General features: G+C 46.3%; 1 protein-coding gene across 14 annotated transcripts in view; it reads right to left on the reverse strand.

The window, feature by feature from the left end:
* SBNO2 (strawberry notch homolog 2) overlaps positions 1-8,996 on the reverse strand; it is a 107,539-nt gene extending 98,543 nt beyond the window's left edge. For 3 of the 14 annotated variants that reach the window (XM_037885690.2, XM_043535761.1, XM_037885689.2), the window contains exons 1-4: positions 8,789-8,901; positions 4,518-4,668; positions 3,189-3,215; positions 642-772 (exon numbers count right to left, since the gene is read on the reverse strand). The gene's annotated coding sequence lies outside the window, so the exon portion shown is untranslated. Of the gene's footprint in view, positions 1-641; positions 773-3,188; positions 3,216-4,517; positions 4,669-8,788 lie in introns of all 14 variants that reach the window. The other 11 variants (XM_037885687.2, XM_037885686.2, XM_043535755.1 and 8 more) reach the window with 8 other exon arrangements.
* Between the last annotated feature and the right edge of the window lie 638 nt (positions 8,997-9,634).

Raw genomic sequence — 9,634 nt, forward strand, 5'->3', positions numbered from 1 at the left:
TAATCTGTGCACCCTCTGCTAGCCAGGCATCAGACTACGCAGGAGTAGAGCAAGAACTACTCTAGGATAATTCAAAGAGAGGGGCTTTTTACAATGCCCTAGCAATAGACTGATGAATTTATGTTTGAAAGACAGATATTCAGAGTCTAGAGTTTGTTCCCTACCAACTTAGACTATGACGGCAGATTCAAATGGGTCAATTGAAACTGCTTTTTAAAATAAAAACAAAGAATCAGCGTATTACCAACTGTAGTGCAAAATATAGCAAATTGTAACCCAGCTCACCCAATCACAGATTAACGTGCAATTTAGAAAGTTATGGGAAAACAACTGAAGAAACTTAAACCTAAGTTTACACTGATTCTGAATAGAACCAAGTCTACTTATGACAGACAGCAGAGGATAACATCAACGTGAAAGATATTAAATATTCTGTATGTGATTAAAATGGGGTCACTATAGGGCATGCCGTACCACACAGGTTATGGTACACTCCAGACACACCTGTATGTACCTGAGATACATTGATTTAAGAGCACAGATTTTACACGACCCTAACACTGTAAAGTTTGCATTCCCAGCTTATCAGAACTGTTCATAGAACTGAGCAAAAAAGGGGTAAAATCTTCCTCGCTACTTACCTTGGCTGTGCAAGTTATTAGAGAGTCACGGCATGGCTGCAAAGAATGTATTTGGCAGATTAACTGCTCGAATTGTACACTCAGTAAACAAAGGGGAGAAAAGCTGAGATCACTTCCAAGTTTCTTGACATCTATACGGGTGAAAGTAAAAAAAAAGCAAACTTTACTTCTGAAGACACAAGTGTCTACGGCACCAAGAGGAAAAGCGTCAACTTTTAAGCAGCCCTAACCCCACCTCTTTGAAGCTCAGACCATACTGCAGAATCAAAGGTGCTTGTTGGGAGGGAATTTATTCCTTTAAATGAAAATATCTGCTCTCCCACAATCCAGTCAAGCCAAAAGATAAAGCCAGGTGGGTTTAAATTAGTGGTGTAACAGACTTAATTACAGGTGCCAAGAAAAGACTCAGCAGTTGGAAAACAACACACCCAGAGAGAGGCCTCTTGGATTATAAAAACAGAAGGAAATAGAAGTACAAACAATGAACCCTATTTGACAAAGTCATGGCAAAACTTAAACTGCCGGAGGACACTACCGGAGAAATTGCAAAGAAATGTGGGTCTAATTCAATGTAAGCCGCCACACTAATGCAACACCGTGGCTGGGAATTTAAATGAACAAGAATCAGGAAATCTCTCTAAAAATAATAACTCAGCCCCTTTGCACAACTGTAGCGTTTTATATCACTCGGTACATTGTTAAAATGTCTTAATCTATAATGTACAAAGCAGATGAGTTATGGTTGCTGCAGGAATCTTTGAATGTCTTGACTTGCACATTTATATTCTCAGATATAACCCTGCATTATCAGCTTCCCCTATTGAATTTTCTACTGTTTAAAAAAATAAATGGAGAACTGACTGAGCATATATTCAAATAAACATGCTATGTGAGGCTGTAATAAATTCACTTTGTGCATTTATTTGAAGGCGTGCTCACCTGTAGTCTGCAGGGTTAAACAGTGAAATAAACTCAACCCTGAGCATCCCTACTTCATCCACCTCTACTGGGACACTACAAAAGGGCTGCCAAGCTCAAGAAGAGGGAGTAATGGAATTGGGGGGAAAACTTCTCAAGAAGCACCACAGCACTGGAAGCTAGGACTCCTGAATTCTTTTATTTGCTTTTCCACTAAGCCTGGTCTACACTTACAAACTATATTGATATAACTATGGCAGTTAAAGATGTGGCTTTTTACCAACAGTTATACCAGTACAGGTTCTAGTACGAATGCCATCATACCGGTATAATAAAAGTGCCTTATACTGCTACCGTTATTCCCCCTCCCACATGGAATAGGATTACCAGTGGAAAGCTCCTTTATACCCATGCAACTCCATCCACACTGGGAGGGTTGTTTCACAACTACACAGATAGTAACTAAAGTGGTACAACTTTCTAGTGTAGGCAATTCTAGTGTACAAATGACTTTGTAATTTTGGGCAAGTCACTTAACCCCTCTGTGCTTCAGAGTGTCCAACTGTAAAACGGGTATAGTATCACATAAGGTTGTTGTATTACCTCACTAATGTTTATGATGTGCTTTGAGATTCACAGGTGAAATGCACTATAGAAAGGCAATAATAAATATTCATATATGGAAATCTAAAAAAACTTACTTTTGAGTCTTGCTGTTGATGTAGGCCCCGAGAGGTTATTCCCCGAATTCCCCAAGAAAAAGGCAAGAAACTTTCTATTCTGCCCCATAAACTTAATAAACTGAGCACCCTAGTAAGATTAAGCAGTCCCATGCTTCAGCGGCTTTACTGACAACATACACTGGAGAGGAACTTTCGTTAACCCAAATGTGGATATATTTTACATTAAATCTTTCATTTCAAGAGAGCACAATACAACTTTATTGCTGCTGAGTCATCTGTAATTCTGACCTCATTTGCCATTCATTCAGCTTGCAGAATGACATTAGGACACTATGTTTCATGCTTCCCCAGACCCCAGTTCCATCAGCAGAACTGTCAGAGCACCAATTCACAGTTCAGAGTTTCATATTTCTTCCCCACAAAGGACTCGCTGTAAAGCACAGTCTCTCCCTTCACTCACAGGCTGCCTTGACTTTAATGGCTTGACTTGAAATTCAAACATTTTGTTTACAGCAATGGAATATTGCTTAAACTAGGACCCAAACACATTCTTAGGATGGATTACTTCAAGTGAAGCACTTTATAGGGAGGGAAGAGGCAGAATCCATCTGTCAGAGCCCTTTTAACTGGTAGAAGAGATAAAATGACGTATTTCTATTTCCAGGTAGAAAAGTCATACACAAGAAAATGCCTCCCTCCCCCAACTCTGCCAAGAAACTCAGAACATTTCTGTGGAAACCTACAAACCACCACATATACACTTGGCTGTGCTCTGAAATTTCAAAGGCACAAAAGGTTGTACAACCCCTACGAGAGAGCACAAAGAGAGGCTCAGGCAACATGGGTGACTAAGAGCCGCAGTACGTTCAACCGAGTATCTGACACATCGGGACAATATCACCACTGGCAAAAATGCATAGTGTCTTTAACTTCAAGGGAGTCGTACCTGCTCAGACTAGCTGTGCACTCCAACCTGCAAGACAACATGTGAGAAGATCATAAATAATCCTAATACCTGGCACTGATATACGTGTACAGCATGATATACGTGTACCCGGCATGACTGGGGCACCTGGGCAGTACTTCCATCAAAAGGACTAAGTGCTTTACAAACATGAATTAAACCACAAAACATACCTGTGAAGTAGGCATGTATTATACCATTCTATTAATGGGGAAAACAGAGGCACAGAAAGGGAAAGTGGCTTGCTCAAGGTCAAACAGTAAGTCAGTGGCAGACGCAAGAGAGGAACCCAAGTCTCCAGATTCTCTGTCCTGTGCCTCAGCCACAAGACCATCTTTCCTCTGCCTCGTGCCCCAATCACTACTTAGGGAAGCCAGGGAATTCAGTTAGGGTCTGTCTACACTACAGCAGCTATGGGGCTGCAGGTGTGCTGCTGTAAGGCCGTAGTGTAGCTGCTTCCTATATTGATGGGAGGGGTTTTTCCCTCGATGTAGGACAGGTAATCTACTTCTCTGAGAGGCAATAGCTAGACTGATGGAAGAATATTTCCATCGACCTAGCCACATCTGAACGAGGGGTTAGGTTGATCTAACTACAGTACTTTGAGGTGTAAAATTTTTCATAGTCCTGAGTGACAGAGCTAGGTCAGTAGAAGTTCTAGGTGTATGCCAGGCCTCAGAAGGAGTGCATGGCGTCTGTCTAGCCCAAAAGATCCTGGCCCTATGTGCAACACTACCAGAGGAGTTATGAATGCTCTGATTGACCACATCACCACTCCCACTGGAAAAAGCTGTACAAAGACATCAAAGCATGCCTCCTTACTGGTCATAAATACATAAACATATCACTTTAAGCTCATTTCAGGCTGGTTCAACATGTATTTTGCTATGTCAGTCTTTTTCACAGTAATATGTTTACAGTTCTAGATCATGTTACCAAAAAGACTGGAAAGATTTTAAATTTAAAAAAATGTTTCAAAGAAGAATATAAACCTCTCTTAATTAAGCCTAGAAGGCTTTCCTGACAGATTCAGACTCTGGTGATTAAAATCACAGCTCAGTTTTCACTGACTGCACAGTTAGCTCTTTATTACAGTGCTACTGTTCAAAAAAACATTAAAGTTGTGTCAGCATTTCCATTATAAACCATTTCAGGGGTCTAACTTAGCCGTTTAAAAGACTACTCCATGCTACTCCAGGCTGAAACTTGCTGTACAAGGTCCCTGCATGGGAATGATTTTAAAAGCATACAATGTGCCTAAAAAAAAATTTTCTGTCCATTTATATGTTAATGTAAAGAAAAGAATCTTACTGAAACAAGATGAAAGTAGCTCCAATTTTTAAAGCACGTGTCCACTCAGGTGGTAATGCTCTATATCGCCATACAAGGCACTGGTTCCTGCTGTCTCCTACCTCAGTCAACAGGGGCTGGGGGCGTGGGGGTGTCCACAAGATGATGCAGCCTGTGGGAGAGGGAATGTCTCAATGCTCAGCAGTGACCCAAAGGGAGTCCTCTCCTACTCAAGAGTGGGGAGCATAAAGCGTGGGAAAAGATGGAGGACTCTATGGCTTTGACAGGAGGTTAAGGACCCCTAGGGGTAGGAGGGGCAAGTTAGTATGTGAAAGAAAAAATTTTATGGCAGCTCAGCAGGTTCTTTCAGAGCATTTTTAAAGGGACAATGTCAAATCGAGACCTAGTTACTTTAAAAAAAAAAAAAAAAGCTAGAAGTAGTGTCAGGTGCTATTCTGGCTCCAGAGTTGTCCTGCCTATTTCTGTGGGTTCACAATAATATTTTCCTATTTTTATAAAAATCATTTTCCTATCACTGTTTGATGTGAGAAAGCCCACATAAAACATGATACCAAGTACAGGCAAGTGCTGTCAAGGTAAGTAAATCAGGGAAGATATTTTTTCTTTCTAATCGTTAGTCACCTCAGGTATAACAATACTAGGCCAAAAAAAAAAAAAAAATCCAGGCAGAGTGTTATTGCCAATGGCTATTAGCCAGCATGGGCAGGGATGGTGTCCCTAGCCTCTGTTTGCCAGAAGCTGGGAATGGGTGACGGGATGGATCACTTGATGATTACCTGTTCTGTTCATTCCCTCTGGGGTACCTGGCACTGGCCGCAGTTGAAAGACAGGACACTGGGTTAGACAGACCCTTGGTCTGACCCAGCCTGGCTGTTCTTATGTTCTACACTGATGATAATACCAAGCAGCTATAGCTCTGCCAGACCTATATTATTCAAATATTAGGAAACTAGAACGCAACTATTAAACTTTGATACTCTAGAATAATGCTAATTTTGCCAAGTATCAAGATACCTGAAGATTTTAGACTCTTGCTTCGAAGGGTTAAAAAAGTTCAGACAATTAAAGTGAACGTATGTTTCCTTTAAATGGTATATAAAAAAAGTGCAAGGTTTCAGCAATACAGGTTTCATAGGGGTTTGACCACCAGGCTGTATAGCTGGAAAGTATCATTATCTGGATGGGAAAACTGATGAATAAAAGCCAAGTGATTTGCCAGGCATCCCACGAAGAGCAAGAGAAGGGGATGGGAAAAGATCTCCTGACTTGACTTCCTATCCACCAGACTTTGTTGGAAAACTATTTCTTTATGGGACCAATGGACGCACACTGTACTCATGGTGATATTACAACCTACTTTTCCATCAAGTAAATACAATACAGCCATCTTCCATCAACAAGAGCCTGTTTCGGCAACCCCTGTACGCCCACTTGACAGAACCAACCCAGCTACGCAAGAGGGATCTGGAATCCCTCCTGTCTCAAACGCTTTCAACAGAACTGTTAACTTACAAATTCCAACTGTAGGCTACATTCTCCCTCAGGTTAGGCCTGTGCCACCCTCTCTGCCACACCCCACCCCAAAGACAATAGGATTGCACAGATACAACAGAGGGCATGTTTTTGCCTGCAGAATTTACAACTGGTGATGATGCACAAGCCAAAGAGAACCCAAGGAAACTTTCAGATCCCTTGGTGAGTTTGCAGGGCTAGAATTTAGAAAAGCCGTCTATTTTTATTGTAAATTGAGAACATTTGCTTTGGAATCACAATAAAAGTAGAACCTAATTCCTTTTTTTTTTTTTTTTTTTTTTTTTTTTACAGTCTCTTGTCACAGCAGAACCCTGCTTTAAGCACTGCACTGATATTTAACAACATTAAGATCCAAGTATATAGGTGACCACTAGCAGCAGTAGAGTTAAGAGTCTGTCACAGCATAAGCTCCATTTTTCAGGGGCTATGAATTGGGCAATTAAGATCAGCACCATTGTGGGCAAGAACTTGACATTCAGGGTCTCAGCGCAGGGCAGATTTCTGCTACTTTTAAATCAGAAGTGAGACACTCATTGGTTTCTGTCGCTTCAGCCTGTTCCCTGTGCAAAGAGTTTCCTTTTGGGAATTAAGTTTTACGTGGGATTAGAAAAGCCTGGTCCTTGCTTTAGACTAGGAATTAACATTAGAATTTTTTTTTCATATGCATAGTAAACTTTACTTATTTTTAAAAATACATTTTCATGCTAGAAAAATCCAGGGTGCTGTGAAATAATTACATGGAAAAGGCTGGTGGGTCTAGACATCAAATAGGAACAGATTCTGATACCCCTACTCACACCAAATAATCCACAAATAATCACATTTTAGTCCTTCGGTCTACTTGTAGAGTAACATGACACTCAGCCTCAGAAAGGGTGGAAGAATCTGGTCCATAATACACCTAAAAAGGGAGTGTATTAATAAGTTCAGGAGCTACTTTACTTCCATAAGAGATTTCCTTCTTGTTCTTCAATAATATCTAAAAATAACCAGGCAAAATGTAATAGAGAGGCATATTAGCATGTGGAATAGTCTCCTACGGAATTGATGGGAGCCTTGCTATGCAAGTCATTTAACAGTTAACGGAAAGGCCCCTAGAGAATGTACTGTCAGGAACAAGACTACACTGTCAGTTGCAACAGACAGGTAGATAAGGCAATAGGTCTTTTCCATCACTAACATCGAAGTAAAAAGCCACAATGTAATTAAAGAGCCTATCTTTCCCCACAACAAAAGGGCCAGACTTTTAAGAAAATACATGTTTTTTATTTAGCTGTATAACAGAAGCACCCCCATCAGGACTGGGCGAAGGAAGGGTCCATTGTATTTGGTGCTGTACACACAAATTGAGGGTTAATCTGGACAAACTACCTGTCCCCAAATACTACCAGGGGACTCAGAACACCAGGTGTTACACCTTAATACAATAACCAAGGTCCTTCAAAGGCTGGGTGCTACCAACAGAGCTCCTCCCTTCCTGTCCCAAGTTATCATGTGGTATTATTTTACACTCTTTAAGAGTTCTCCCACTGCACCCCAGAAGTGATTGCATTTTAATGATGAGCAAGGTGATTCTTGTAAATGGGTTTCGGATAAAAGGGGTTATGTATAGGTAGGATTATCTTCTACAGTACCTGGGGATGGGTCAGACTAAATATCAATCCAGATTAACCACCCTAACTCTAGGCATCATGACTAGAATGGGTAAACCAAACTTTCGGCCCAAGTAGGTAGTTGCATTGCTTGGACTGTGCTTCAGGAAATGACTCAAACTGCTACACCTTCAGGGCTGTTAAAACTCTGACTAATAAAGATAACTTGAGGAGGAATAGCTTCCTTGGAGGAACTGAGAAAACCTGAAGCACTATCCCCTCCCTTCCAGAAAAGAGAAGGAAATGAGGTGATGGACAGGGAAGGAGGTGCAGGACACAACTCTCCCGCCAAGAACTGACCATGGGGAGAGGAATAGCAGAGCTCCCCAGAGACCCTGACCTGAGGGGGAAGAAGAGGAGAAACCTGGCCCTAACTTAGCTCCCCTGACCCCCTCCCCAGGGAGGGAAGAGAGGAGGAAGCCCTCCCCCCACATGTTCCCCAGAAATGCTGAGAGACCCTGACATGAGAGAAGGGGGAGTAGAAGCAGAGAGACATACCCCGTCCCCGTGGCTCCCCAGGAACCTGACCCAGGGGAGGGAATCAGAGACCTGCCCCTCCATGGAGACCCTCTCTTGCCGGAGAAGGGCAGCAAAGGGCTCCCCCCCACAGCTCCCCAGAAACCCGGACCCGGGGGGAGGAGAAGCAAAGGACTCCCCCCCCCCCCCCACAACTCCCCAGAGACCCGGACCCGGGGGGAGGGGAAGCAAAGGACTCCTCCCCCCCCCACAACTCCCCAGAGACCCGGGGGGAGGGGAAGCAAAGGGCTCCCCCCCCCCACAACTCCCCAGAGACCCGGAGAGAGGGGAAGCAAAGGGCTCCCCCCCCCCACAACTCCCCAGAGACCCGGACCCGGGGGGAGGGGAAGCAAAGGGCTCCCCCCCCCCACAACTCCCCAGAGACCCGGACCCGGGGGGAGGGGAAGCAAAGGGCTCCCCCCCCACAACTCCCCAGAGACCCGGGGGGAGGGGAAGCAAAGGCCCCCCGCCCACAACTCCCCAGAGACCCGGACCCGGGGGCTCCCCGGTCCCAGCCCGGCGGATCTCTCCGCACGTGGGGGTCCCGGGGGGGTAGCGAGCGGCCCTCACCTGGTCCCCGGGGGCGTCGGGGTTCAGACTCCCTCCTAGAGGCGGCTCCTCACTTCCGGGTTCGCAGCCGCCATCTTGGGGGCGTTTTGCGTACACGAACTTCCGGCCCGCCAGACCGGAAGCGGGAGGCGGGGCGGGACCCGGGGCAACGGGAGCGGGCGGGGGAGACAGGGAGAGGAGAGCAGCGCCGCCGCCGCCTGCCGCCCCCTACCCCGCTGCCCCCACTACCTACCCTCGCCCCCTACCCCGCTACCCACCGCCCCCCGCCTGCCCCCACTATCTACCCCCGCCGCCCTCCTGCCCCCACTACCTACCCTCGCCCCCTACCCCGCTACCCACTGCCCCCCTCCTGCCCCCACTACCTACCGCCCCGCTACCCACCGCCCCCCGCCCGCCCCCACTATCTACCCCTACCCCGCTACCCACTGCCCCCCTCCTGCCCCCACCGCCCGCCGCCCCCTATCCCGCTACCCACCGCCCCCCGCCTGCCCCCACTACCTACCCCCACCCCCTATCCCGCTACCCACCGCCCCCCGCCTGCCCCCACTACCTACCCTCGCCCCCTACCCCGCTACCCACCGCCCCCCGCCTGCCCCCACTACCTACCCTCGCCCCCTACCCCGCTACCCACTGCCCCCCTCCTGCCCCCACCGCCCGCCGCCCCCTATCCCGCTACCGACCGCCCCCCGCCTGCCCCCACTACCTACCCCTACCCCGCTACCCACCACCCCCCGCCCCGCTACCCACTGCCCCCCGCCTGCCCCCACTACCTACCCTCGCCCCCTACCCCGCTACCCACCGCCCCCCGCCTGCCCCCACTACCTACCCTCGCCCCCTACCCCGCTA

The sequence above is a fragment of the Chelonia mydas genome, chromosome 25 (assembly GCF_015237465.2).
Source record: "Chelonia mydas isolate rCheMyd1 chromosome 25, rCheMyd1.pri.v2, whole genome shotgun sequence".
NCBI lineage: Eukaryota > Metazoa > Chordata > Testudines > Cheloniidae > Chelonia > Chelonia mydas.